The following is a 14,539-nucleotide window of genomic DNA, read 5'->3' on the forward strand; positions in this document are numbered from 1 at the left end:
ATCATTATCATCTCTTCTTTCTCAAAAAGCTGAAACAATTTACTTTTGTCTTGCCATTTTCATTTTTGATTCCTTGAAATTAGCTCTGAAAAACAGGCTTTAAAAATCCAATGTGTTTTAAACAGTTATACCTTTAAACTCAAATCCCAATGGCTTAGAATAGTGTATATTTTTATTATTTTCTGTTTCAGTTGGAAATTCTAAGGGTCTTCCTTTTCAAGATTGATATCTTTGAAATGTTAAATTGGGCCATCATTTGTCTCAATTCTTCTCTAGCCCTTAGTCATTGAAGAGATGTGGCTTACAACCTGGGAAGGACCATAGTTTAAAAGGACCAAGGTCATCCCTTGTCTTGAGCCATCACCAGTTGTCTTGACTTTGGTGACCCTGCAGGAGAGAGTGAAGCTAATGACTTTGTGTAGCTCTGCCTGATTCAAATAGAACTCATGTGCAAGGTAATCATGCTCATGATGTCATTGGTCCTCTTTAAGAATGAGAAACAACCATGGCAAATATGGATGGCATACTAAAAATCAGAAACATCACTTTGCTGACAAAGTCCCATATAGTCAAAGCTATGATTTTTCTAGTAGTAAATTGTGGCTGTGACAGTTAGACAAAAAACAAAACAAAAAAAACCTGATCATTGCAGAATCGACACTTTCAACTTGTGGTACTAGAGAAGACTTTCTTGGGTCGGCAAGGAGATCAAGTCAGTCAATAATTAAATAAATTAATTAAGACTTTCCTCTAGAAGATCAAATATAGAAGCTGAAGCTTAAATGTTTTGGCCCTATAATAAGAACATGGAACTCATTGGAAAATACTTTGATGTTGAGAAAGACTAAAGGCAAAAGGAAAAGGGAATATCAGAGGATGAGATGGATAATTTCATGGAAACAATAAACATGAACATGGACAGACTTTGGGAGGTGGAGGATCGAAGGCCCTGGTGTGGTATGGTCCATGGGGGCATAAAAAGGTCAGACAGGACTTCATAACCGAACACCAACAAACAATTTATCATAGAGGCAATAGGAAGCCAAGGAAGTTTATTGAATAGTGGAATAACCTAGTAATACCTCCACTTTAGGAACATCCCATTGTTAGCAACTACACAAGAGACTGTTCTGACTAAGGTAAGACTGAAATTTGGTCCTATCCTTCATCATTCCCCTATCCTCTACTCTGATTTTGATTTAGCAAGTCTGATTTTAAATGACTATTGGTGAATCTTCTCTCCTTGATCTCTTATTCTCCTCTCACTAAGGGAGGAGATTATTTGTTTCTCTCTCTTGTAGGGATGCAGACTTATGTTTTTAATGAACTTCAACTTAGTTCTGGGTTCTGCCCATACTGAGCCATACTTAAAAGTCTCTTTTAGGTGAGTATTTCAATATTCAGAGGCCTTTTCTAGCCCCAGTGTTTTATGTCCCAAGGGTCTTTCTTTTTCTGATGTTCTTTTGTTCTTTTCTCTTCAAGTACCACCATTCTACCATTTATGGAAGACACACATAGTATTCTGTTCATTTGGCCAGAAAAAAATGTTTAAATCCAAATTTTTTTTTTCTTAGAGAGAAAGGAAAATAAAAAGGTTAGAGTTGCTTCTTCTAATTAAAAATCTCTCTGACTAAAGCTATTTCTACTACCATTTTATAAGGCTTAACAAAGACTAAATTCTTAAGAAAGATTAACCAAGGACACAAGGCTGAGATGAAAGTTGCCGAGCAATGTAGACACAACATTAGCACCTTGAAATTGTGACCTCCTGAAGAATGTTTTGCTTAAATCCATAGAATCTGGATAAGGGTGGAGGAAGAGGTGTTGTTCATAGCTAGATTAATCAAAGTTTGCTCCTACTTTGCCTGATCACTATTATCATCTACTTCTAGGAATATCAAGCTTCATCCCAGAATTTTGGCCTAGTCAATCTGTAGAAAACCTAAGGCCTTTGTCTAGGTAAGTGTCAAAAAAGTCCTGGACCAGGCTGGCCCTGGAGTCAGAAAAATCTGACAGTGGCTATGTGACACTAGTTATGTCAACCTCTGTTTGTTTCAGTTTCCTCAGCTGCAAAATGGGAACAATAATAATACATACTTCCCCAGGGTTGTTATAAATATCAAATGAGATAACTTTTTTAAACTACTTAACCAAGTGACTGGCACATAGTAGGTATAATCTAAATATTAGAGGATTATTATATTTTATGGAGGCAATTGGGGTTAAGTGACTTGCCCAGGGTCACACAGCTAGGAAGTGTTAAGTGCTAGGAAATGTTAAGTGTCTGAGACCAGATTTGAATCTAGGTCCTCTTGACTTCAGGGCTGGTACACTATCCACTGCACCACCTAGCTGCCCCCATTGATTATATTTTAAAAGTATTTCAAGCAAGGACACTTTCATGATATTATAGCTTAATATTTTATAATTAAGAGACAGAGTGGACTAATGGATAGAGAGGCAGCTTTAATGCAAGGAAGATCTGGATTATTTAAAGTAACTACTGATAATATAAAATATTTAGGAATCTATCTGCCAAGGGAAAATCAGAAACTTTATGAGCAAAATTACAGACCACTTTTCACACAAATTAAGTCTGATAACCAATTGGAAAAATATTAAATGCTCTTGGATAGGGCGAGCAAATATAATAAAGATGACAATATTACCTAAACTAATCTATTTATTTAGCGCTATACCAATCAGACTCCCAAAAAACTATTTTAATGACCTAGAAAAAATAACAACAAAGTTCATATGGAAAAACAAAAGGTCAAGAATTTCAAGGGAATTAATGAAAAAAAAAATCAAATGAAGGTGGCTTAGCTGTACCAGATCTAAAATTATATTATAGAGCAGCAGTTACCAAAACTATTTGGTATTGGCTAAGGAATAGATTAGTTGATCAGTGGAATAGATTAGGTTCAAGGGATAAAACAGTCAACAAATATAGCAACCTACTTTGACAAACCCAAAGATCCCAGCTTTTGGGATAAGAACTTACTGTTTGATAAAAATTGCTGGGAAAATTGGAAACTAATATGGCAGAAACTAGGCATTGATCCATACTTAACGCCGTACACCAAGATAAGGTCAAAATGGGTTCATGACCTAGGCATAAAGAATGAAATTATTAATAAATTAGAGGAACATAGGATAGTTTACCTCTCAGACCTGTGGAAGGGGAAGGTCTTTATGACCAAAGCAGAACTAGAGATCATTACTGATCACAAAATAGAAAATTTCGATTATACCAAACTGAAAAGTTTTTGTACAAACAAAACTAATGCAGACAAGATTAGAAGGGAAGCAATAAACTGGGAAAATATTTTTACAGTCAAAGGTTCTGATAAAGGCCTCATTTCCAAAATATATAGAGAATTAACTCTAATTTATAAAAAATCAAGCCATTCTCCAATTGAAAAATGGTCAAAGGATATGAACAGACAATTCTCAGATGAAGAAATTGAAACTATTTCTAGTCATATGAAAAGATGCTCCAAGTCATTATTAATCAGAGAAATGCAAATTAAGACAACTCTAAGATACCACTACACACCTGTCAGATTGGCTAAGATGACAGGAAAAAATAATGATGATTGTTGGAGGGGATGCGGGAAAACTGGGACATTGATGCATTGTTGGTGGAGTTGTGAACGAATCCAACCATTTTGGAGAGTAGTTTGGAACTATGCTCAAAAAGTTATCAAACTGTGCATACCCTTTGATCCAGCAGTGTTACTACTGGGATTATATCCCAAAGAGATTATAAAGAAGGGAAAGGGACCTGTATGTGCACGAATGTTTGTGGCAGCCCTTTTTGTAGTGGCTAGAAACTGGAAACTGAATGGATGTCCATCAGTTGGAGAATGGCTGAATAAATTGTGGTATATGAAAATTATGGAATATTACTGTTCTGTAAGAAATGACCAACAGGATAATTTCAGAAAGGCCTGGAGAGACTTACACGAACTGATGCTGAGTGAAATGAGCAGGACCAGGAGATCATTATATACTTCAACAACAATACTATATGATGACCAGTTCTGATGGACCAGGCCATCCTCAGCAACGAGATCAACCAAATCATTTCTAATGGAGCAGTAATGAACTGAACTAGCTATGCCCAGAAAAAGAACTCTGGGAGATGACTAAAAACCATTACATTGAATTCCCAATCCCTATATTTATGCACACCTGCATTTTTGATTTCCTTCACAAGCTAATTGTACAATATTTCAGAGTCTGATTCTTTTTGTACAGCAAAATAACGTTTTGGTCAGGTATACTTATTGTGTATCTAATTTATATTTTAATATATTTAACATCTACTGGTCATCCTGCCATCTAGGGGAGGGGGTGGGGGGGTAAGAGGTGAAAAATTGGAGCAAGAGGTTTGGCAATTGTTAATGCTGTAAAGTTACCCATGTATATATCCTGTAAATAAAAGGCTATTAAATAAAAAAAAAAAAAGGAAGATCTGGATTCAAGTTTCTGAAAACTGACTTGACAACCCTACTAGTAACTTAGTTTTTCAGTTTTCTGAGCCAGGACTTCTTAAACTTTATCCATTTGTAAGTCTTTTTTGCTTGAAAAATTTAATGTCATGTCAGGTATACAGGTATATAAAATAGGTATATGAATCGAACATTTACTGATAATTAATTATAATCCACATCCAGTTACATGAGCCCATATAGGGTCACTAGCCATACTTGAGGCTAGAAGGTACCAAGAGAGGAAGTGCTGATTAGCTTTGGTCAAAATCAAAAGCTATCTCATCTGGAAGTTAAGCAATGAAATCACAGATCTAGAGTCTCCCCCTATCTTTTTTGATATAATTAAGGCCTATGGAGATACATTCCCATAATTCTTAAATCTTTTCCAGACCTGACATTCTGCCTTAACATCTGTTCTACTCATTAGTTCTATTTCCTCAGATATACTTCATTTTACATAACAGATCTCACTAATGACTTGAATATTCTCTTCATTTTTGCTTTTTTAAAGCTCCTTTATCCATTTTTTACTTTTATCTGCACACTTTTATCATTACAAATAATTTGTGCTAAATATTTTTTGATTCTTCCCTCACCCACTCTCAGATAAATCAGAAAGGTTGTTTCCACATTCCCATGAAACAAAAAAAATGAATTCAAATCCAGTTCTCCCTCCCCCACCATAGGACTATAGAACAGACCATAAAGAATATCTAGTCCATCTAATGCAGTCCCCTCTTTTTTTTTTTTTTTTTTTTTTTTTTTTTTTTGCATGTGAGGCATTCAGGGCTAAATGACTTATCCAGAGTCACAACTAGTAAGTACCAAGTATCTGAGGCCAGTTTTGAACTCAATTAGTTCTGACCCTAGGGCTGGTACTCTATCTACTGTGCCATCTAAGTGTGTGGCTCCCTTCTATTTTCTAGAAAAAAATATACCACACAGTGTATGACTTGACTAAATTTCCCAAGGTCACATGGTCACTGACAATGCTTAAATTTGAAACAAGGTCCTCTGGATCCCGATTCAGCATTAACAGTCCTTTTGGGATGGAAGAAGAGAAAATAGCCCAATTCTATTTCTTCCCCAACAATGGTAAGCTGTGAGGTTCCTTTCTGCTTTCCAATGCAAACAACATTATGTTTGCTCCGCTTGTTTACTTTTAATTATGTTTTATGTCATGGTCAAGTAGATTTATACAGCACTTTTTGACCTTCTTTTATGGGTTATTTTCCTTCCCTTCCCTTCAGTACTTCTTTTTCTGCTATTTCCATTTTTGTCAAGTTCTTTGTGACTCCTTATAGAGATTTTATTTATTTATTTTTTCTCTTTTGGGAATTCTTCTTATGTGGCAACAGACTCGGAACAGACTGAGATGAAAGTTGCCGAGCAATGTAGACACAGCATTAGCAACTTGAAATTGTTACATACTGAAGAACGTTTTGCTTAAATCCATAGAATCTGGATAAGGGTGGAGGAAGAGGTGTTGTTCATAGCTAGATTAATCAAAGTTTGCTCCAACTTTGCCAGATCATTATTATCATCTACCTTTATGAAGATCAAGCTTCATCCCAGAATTTTGGCCTAGTCAATCTGTAGAAAACCTAAGGCCTTTGTCTAGATAAGTGTCATAATAAGTCCTGGACCAGGCTGGTCCTTTTTTCTTTTACTATATGGGAGGGATAGCCACTTTACCAGTTTTACTTTACAATTTCATTGCACTTCAATTTCCTCTGGAAAATAGTGCTAATACCAAATACACTAATTTAATTGGTTTTATAAGGAAAAACCAATTCATTTTAATACAAATGAATTCTATTTGAAAACAATTATTAAATTCCTACTAACTGAAAGATTCTGTTAAAACCCCTAAGTAATAAAGATTTTTAAAAGCAAACAACCTGTTTCTGATCTTACAGAGCTTATATTCTTCCAGGGAAGTGAGGATATTATGAAGGAACTATAAATACTCAAACACTACTGAAATGGAAAATCTCATTATTAGCTATTCCTCTTGCCTTAATTCATAGATTTGAGTTGAAAGTCCTTCTACTGCAAGTGAGGAACAGGATTGTGAGTGACTTATCTAAGGTGTTAAATAACTAACTAGGTCTTCCAATTCTACAGACAAGTAGAGTGGGGTGTACTGAGCCACACTGCTCCAAAGTATTCTTCCTACTCCTTTATTATCTCTGATATTTATATAGAATTCCTTTTCTCCAAAGCAGATACTCTTTTTCCCTCCCACTCCCAGAATCCATTTCCTAGCAGGAACCCTATTCTCTCAAGTTGTTTGCTTGCGTCTCCTATATATTCCTAGTAATTCTGTATTCCTTCCTCTGTCCCTGATAACTAAAATCCTTCTTCTTTATTTCCTTCATATTTCTTCTTTTTTGTCTTTGGATTAATATAAATATTCAGAGATATGCATTTTCTTAAAAGAATTGCTCTAGCTGCATCCCATAAATTTTGGTAGGCTGACTTATTGTCATAATTTTCCTTAATATAATTATTTTTTTATATATTCTTTGATCAAGGCATTACTTAGAACAGTATTTAAATTCCCTTAAATCTGATTCTTTATTCACCTCCTCTTATCTATCATATTTTTATTTCATTGTGGCCTATAAATGGAGCACTTGGTATTTCAGGATATATTTATGACTTTTTTTATACCCTAGCACATGACCCATTTCTGTAAAGGTGCTAGGAACAGCTATCAGACTAACCTGATTTTTTGACACAATTACTAACTTAGTAGATCATATATGGTTCACTTCGATTCTAGACAGATATTTGACATTCATTCATTTCTTATTGAAGACAGAATTCATTTCTTATTGGAGAAATTTGGACTCAGTAATTGTACAATTATATAGTTTTGATACTAGTTTAGTGAGCAGATTTAAACAACTGGTGCTTCCTTAGTAGTGCTCTCCAGGAAAGGGCCTAATATTGTAGTGTGCTTTCTAGAGCTTTCAAATTGGGGTGCCAAAATGCACTCTGTTTTCCAGAGCCCCCACACTGGAGTGCCAAAATAGCATCTGGACGAGCTCTCTGGAGGGTCTTGGGACCAACCTGAGTCCTTGGTCTTAGTGATGAAGTGAAGGAGGCAGGAGATCCGTGAGGATGGTCAAAGATGGAGTCCTTATTTCAAGTCCTCTCAGTCCTTAAATACCTTAGTAGGATTACATCATTACAGCACACTGAGCATGTGCCAACTAGAGAACCATTATATTATCACATCACACTGAGCAAGTGCTAATAATAGCATTACATCATCATAGCACACTGTGCAAGTTCTAACTATAAGCACCCTGCTATTGATATATAAATGCCTCTTTACTGTAAGTATCTCTTGCTTCAAGTAAATCATGTCCTCCTTGACTTCTCAGGAAGGGTGAGACGCCCCAAGGGGAGATGGGGATCCAAACCAGACATTGTCATCAAGTTCCCTCTGGGCTGAAGGGTCTTATATCTTACTCAGAGTTCTACCACTACTACATAATATCAATTAGTGCTTCATACTATTTACATTTTTATCAGTGGCTTTAACAATTTTATCATGCTGTAAGGATGCATTAATATGGGGAATTTTTTCATATTTAGTCCAACTCATAAAGTTGAACTACACGGCTCTTTAGGATTCCTTCTCGTTCCCCAATCTTATGATTTTTTTAAGTTCTGATATAATAGTGTGACAATCAAGATTCTCTACATACATTCCAAAAAGGCAATATCAACAGACACACATTTAACCAAGTCAAATAAAATAATATATAAAAGGGATAAATATAATCATTACAATCCAGACTCTCAAGCTTGAAATCTAGTAGTCATCTTAGATTGCTCTCTCTCATCTCCTCATATCGAGTCTGTTGCCAAGGCCTGTTGATTACACATTTGGATTTCATCTCTTGGATACATATCCTTCTCTCCTTTGATACTATCCCTATTCTACTATAGTTACTTATCACATCCTACATGCTATTAGTCTGCCTGCCTCAAGTCTCTCCCCACTCCAATCTATTCTCTGCTCAGTCACTAAGGTGATTTCTCTAAAATATAGGTCTGATCTTGTCTTCCACTCATTAAATTCCAGTGACTCCCTATTGCCTCTAGTAGCAAGTGCAAATTCATTGCTTAGCACTAAAAGTCCTTCATAACCCAACTCCCTTCTATCTTTCTAGTTATTACACGGAAATTCCTATTACATACTCTTTGAGCCACTGCCATTGATTTCCTGACTCTTCCATAAACATGATACTCCATCTCTTGGATTTTTCTCTGTCTCCCATGCCTGAAATACTCTGTTTGTATTACTGACCTCCCAGGAATCCTTTAACTTTTTAAAAATTCTAATAATATTTTATTTTTCCAAATACATATAAAGATAGTTTTTTAACATTCACCTTTGTGAAATTTTGTATTTGAATTTTTCTCTCTCTTCCTTTAATAAGTTCTCCAACCTTTCTTAATGTGTATACATGTACATTTGCTCTATTAATAATTTCCTTTTTAGTTTGTATAGATCTTGCTTTGTACACACACACACACACACACACACACACACACATATATATATATATATATATATATATATATATATACATTCTATCTATCTATCTATAGATTTAGCACATTGTCTACTTCATTAGATTATATGGTCCTTGAAAACAGGAACTGTCTTTTGCTTCTTTTTATTTCTCCTGCATGTAGCATAATGCCTAGAACATAGTAGGTGACTGATAAATATTAGTTGATTAAGAAATCATATGGTGGTATTCAAAAATGTATTTCACAATTTTAAGACAGAGAAAGCTCATAGATAGCAATTTGTGCCCTTGCCCAAGTCTGTGTTTTTTTTTTAATTTTAATAGATTATAAAGTCAACATAGATCAATAAAATGATGTGGCCAGATGTTTTGGGTATGTCTATGATGATTGCTAAGGGGAAGACTGAGATTGATTGATAATTTGAGTTCTAGAGTAAGTTGCTGTAGAAGGTTAAAGTCAATTGGATATCCTTTCTGGAACCAATGTAGTGAGCTCCCCTGATTCTTTGGGGGGTGGAGGGGCACTGGGCTTCCCAAGAGGAAACTAACACACTTACATCAACAATTGAGCAGGTCAGACTTCCTATGCCAAATAGTAGTGGGATTTGTAGGTAGGTAGTAAAGTAAGTAGAAATATGGATCTAGAGTTGGGAATACATGATTTCAGATCTAGCTTCAGATACTTGCTATGTTTGTAGCCTGGATAATTCTCATCTTTAATCTCTGTCTCCCTAGTTTCAAAATGAAGTTCATAAAAGTACCTACCTCAATGATCAAATGAGATAATTTACATATAGCACTTAGGACAGTGTCTGGCACTATATATGTTTCTTGTATCATTCCCCCCTTTCCTACTCCTTATCAAGGGTTGGCAAAATAAGGGCACCAAATCTTAAGTGAACTCCATATCCCCCCAAAATAAAAATTTGGGAGGACAATAAAGCTTGTTTGAGTTACAACATATGAGGCAATACATCTACTTTGCTTTACTCTGGTCAGAAGATATATGGAATATTGTGTTGATGGAAACAGTGATAAAGGCCATACCTGGGGGTCAAGATTTTCTGATGAAGATGACCAGCATGTTGATGGCATCCATACCATATATTATGAGAATTGGTTGAAAGAATTGGAAATGTTTCACCTGGACAAAAGAAACTTCAGAAGAGACACACTAGTTTTCAAGCATCTAAAAGAACTTTACATGTAAGAGGGATTGAACTTTTTCTCTTTGACCCAGAATAGGACTGTGAGCAATGACCTGCTTTTTAGTTAGCATTGTTGTCTCAAGTATCTCCCCCTTCCAATCTATCTTTTATGCTGCTAACAAATTGATCTTCCCAAAGTGCAAGTCTCATAATGTTACACCCATATTCACTAAATTACAGTTGCTTTCTTTTGTCTCCAGGATCAAAAATACAATCCTTCATCTTTTAAAGCTTTTCATAACCTGGGCCTTCATATCTTTCCTGTCTTTTTATCCTTTACTCCCCTTCATATATACTATATTCCAGGGATAGTGAACTTTCTTGTTCACACAATACAATGCATTACTTGAAGGTATTAATTTTCTCAGGTATCCCCCCATTTCTGGAATCTCTCTCATAACCTTTTGACTTCCCTGATTTCCTTCCTGTTTCAGCTAAATTTGTACTTTCTACAAGAATCTTTTTCTTGGTCTTCCTTAATCTTAAGATCTGTTTTCCCAGATTACCTCAAATTTATTCCTCTCTACAGTATATGTACACAGTTATTTGCCTGTTGACTTCCCAATTAGAATTTAAACTCTTTGAGAGCTGGGATGGGTTTTAAATCTTTCTTTGCCCTTCTTTGTAAGCCAATGATTGACATATAATAGGTGCTTTTTTTTGTTTTATTGGTTTCATTCATGAGTGAAAATTGAAATTACATCAATTTAGACATGATGTCAGGGGAAAAAACTAATGATTAAACTCCCAATTTTCTGACCATTAAGAGGGATCCATTAGTGGACGGTACTCTCTTAAAAAACAGTGAATTCACATTGAAGTTCTTCAATCTTGCGATTGTAATATAGATTTTTCTTTTTGATGAAGGTGGCTTGAAGGACAAGGGCTACTAAGTTCTCTTCTAATTCAGAAATTCTATGATTTTATATTTTAAATGCATTTTTCTCTGTAGGCTTTAATAGCATTTAAGTATTGAGTTTATGCCTTTGAAATTTAATTTATGGTTTTTAACACTTTTCCCTTTCTATCACAACTTGTTACTTTATTTTTAAGAGAAAAAAATCAGTACTATGTAGCTGAAGTTTGTTTTGTGTAATCCAAAGGAAAAAAAAATCCATTCTTAGCTCTTTAACTCACCCTCCAAAGACTAGATCAAAATTAGTGAATGACTCCCTCCCCCTTTGTCTTTTCTTTAACCAATTGCTTGTGTGTGTGTGTGTGTGTGTGTGTGTGTGTGTATTTCCTTAAGAATGTTGATGGTTAGACCCTTATTGGAAATATTTATCAATCAAATGGATTGATTTTTATTAGTGATAGTGATTATATTCCTCCTTCTATACTTTATCTTTTCCTGATTTAGGTAGTAGAACTATATTTGTATCAACTATAAATTTATTAAGGTGATTTCTTTTCCTGTTTTTTTGATAAAAAATTGCAAAACAGTAGTACTAAGTATTTTTTAAAGTTGGATAGATTACTGTGAATACATCAGGAACAGTCCCCTTCCTGTTCTCCTATGGGAATTCTTTTACAACTAGTTGTTTATTTTTCTGATATTAGGCTAATTGGAATTCTGTTAGTTGGGGTTTTATTATTTTCAAAATAGCCTATTTCTCTTCTTAATGTTGCCCAACTACAACTGTTCATACTAGATTTTGGTAATTCTTTTCTATTTCTGATACTCTCACTTTATTTGCTATTTTGTTTGATTTTCTGACCTTTTCTTTTTATATAGATTAGCTTAAAGTTTATCGATTTTATTAGTTTTTTTCAACATATTAGCTTTCAGTTATACTTATTACTTTTTTGTTTTTACTTTATCTACTTCTCTAATAAATGGCTCCTATTTTGCATTTATTTTAAGTTTTCTTTTGTTTAAAATGCAAATTCAGTTCATTAATCTTTTTTCTGTTTTTGTTAATGCATGTTTATGGTGACATGATTTCTCCTTCTCCTGAAGATTACTTTAGCTACATCTTAGGAATTATAGTATGTTGTTTCATCTGTAAAGCTTTCTTACACATAATTATTTTTTCTATAATTTGTTTTTTGGCCTCATTTAAAAAATATTTCATTAAGAGTCAGTTTATATTTGGGTCTTTTGTTTATGTTCCCTGAATTTATTACTGTGTTTTTTGCATTATTGTCTGTTAACGATATTTATTATTCCTCCTTTTTTAACATTTGTTTGGAATATAACTGTACTGCAACACATCATCAATTTTTGTACAAGTTATTTGTGTTATACTTGTGTATATATTATTGGGCAGTTTAACTTAGAAGACATCAAAAGTATTTTTACTTCTAACTTCTCTAATAGTTTGCACAATTCTGTTTATTTTTCCTTTAGACTCATCAAAAACTAATAAAGGGTCATTGAAATCCCCTGACATTATGGTATCATTGTACCTAGGCTAAGGTCTTTGGGGCATATAAGCTTAGTATTGATAGTGAAACCAATTATCTGTGGTTCCTCTCAGTATAATGGAATTTTAAAAACAATTTTCTCCCTTTTGACTTGAAATATCCTCCCTCAATTTATGGTCCCTCACTTTTCCAGATGCCAGTTATCCTCTCCACCTTGGAGTTTGTGATTTCTATCTTTAAGGAGCATAAGTAATCTCTACAATCACCAAGTCCCTGCAAAAAATACCCATTATAAATTTCTTTTGTGTATTATCTTTTTTCATGGAAACATGGATCAATGGTATTCAACCCTACTATTAAAACAAAATTTATTTATGTTTTAATCTCTCCTGTCTTCTCACCCATTTTAGTGAAGCATCTTTTCATTGTAACTTTTTGACTTGATTATGGGTATATACCATATATACTCCTCTCTCTTCTTATCTTCCTTTTAATTTATTCTTCTATTCTCTAATTTAGTCACAAACACACACACACACACACATACACACACACATACACACACACTGATTTGCTACTATAAAAGTGTTATCAGACTTTGTCCAAATATCTCAGGGGTATTTTTCCAACAGGATCACTTTTATTCAACTTTTTGTTTCACTAGATCATCTCCTCGTGTGTTTTTTTTTAAAAAGGAATCTCTGCAGTCTTTTTTTTTGTTGTTGTTGTTATGTAATTATTGTCTATGATCACTGTATTAGTTTATGTTTCTTCTTGATTGAATTGGGTGAAAAACAAATAATATAGTTGATCTTGTTTCCTGTCTAAGAAATTGTTTGCTGATTTTAATCAAATTTCATTTTTTTTCACCTATAGTTATGTATAGTTTTAAAAGGTAGGTCACCTTGTGTTACATCTTGAGCTCTATTGCTCTTTAGTGTATATTATCTCTTTCAATCTTGCAGTCTCTGGTGGGGATGCAGAATAGTCCAGTGTTATTTGAACTTCTTTTTCTGGGCACATATTTTAATGAATGTTTTCTGCTTACTATGTTACCATTATAGATCATATATTCCTTTCTCTCTCAAGAGATATCTTTTATGACAATAGTGTTTTATTTTGGTTTTTAGAAAGGAAAAGTCAGCACATTTGATCGATATGTTGAGAAAATTTGAAAACCATATGCAATGTAAAACACCCCTTTTCAAGAAGGTGTAATTTGAGAGTATCTTTTCATATCTGTCTTTTTGAATCACATTTGGTCTTTATAATTTTGTTATATGTCCTTTTAATTCTCTGGTCTGCCATTGTTTCATTTTTTCCAGTTGTTACAGTCATTATGGATATTGTTTTCTTGACCATTTTCACTTCACTCTGTATCATTTCATATTGATTTTTTCATGCACTATTATATTTCATAAATTTCATTACATCCTGGTACCATATAACTATTTTGGAGCATATGGAAACTTTTAAAAAATCAGTGAATTCTTTGAGCTATAAGTTCAGCAACGGACTCTTTGGTTCAAAGGGTATGGGCATTTCAGACATTTTATTTGCATAATTATAAGTTGTTTAATACAATTCACAGATCCACCAAAAATGCATTAATTTGCCTCTGTTCCCACATTCTCTCCAACGATGACTTTTGACATTTTGGGAGTATTTTGTTGTTGTTGCTAATTTAAAGGGGGTGAGAAGAAACCTCAAAGTTATTATACACATATTTATGTTTATTAATTATTTGTCTTGAATTCTAATCTTTTATCAGAGAAATTTGAAACAAATATTGTTTTCCCATTTGACCATTTTATTTCTAATCCCACTTGCACTAATCTTGTTGGTGCAGAAGATTTTCAGTTTCAGGAAATTACTTATCCATTTTATCTTTTGTAATTGCTTCTATGTC

At 34.0% G+C, this 14,539-nt stretch overlaps 1 long non-coding RNA gene across 4 annotated transcripts in view; it reads right to left on the minus strand.

Annotated features, from left to right (window-relative positions):
- Positions 1–7,634, minus strand: part of LOC116421232 — a 35,919-nt gene extending 28,285 nt beyond the window's left edge. For 2 of the 4 annotated variants that reach the window (XR_004231534.1, XR_004231531.1), the window contains exon 1: positions 7,578–7,633. This is a non-coding gene — a long non-coding RNA (uncharacterized LOC116421232). Of the gene's footprint in view, positions 1–7,577 lie in introns of all 4 variants that reach the window. The other 2 variants (XR_004231532.1, XR_004231533.1) reach the window with 2 other exon arrangements.
- Between the last annotated feature and the right edge of the window lie 6,905 nt (positions 7,635–14,539).

The sequence above is a fragment of the Sarcophilus harrisii genome, chromosome 2 (genome assembly GCF_902635505.1).
Source record: "Sarcophilus harrisii chromosome 2, mSarHar1.11, whole genome shotgun sequence".
Taxonomy (NCBI): domain Eukaryota; kingdom Metazoa; phylum Chordata; class Mammalia; order Dasyuromorphia; family Dasyuridae; genus Sarcophilus; species Sarcophilus harrisii.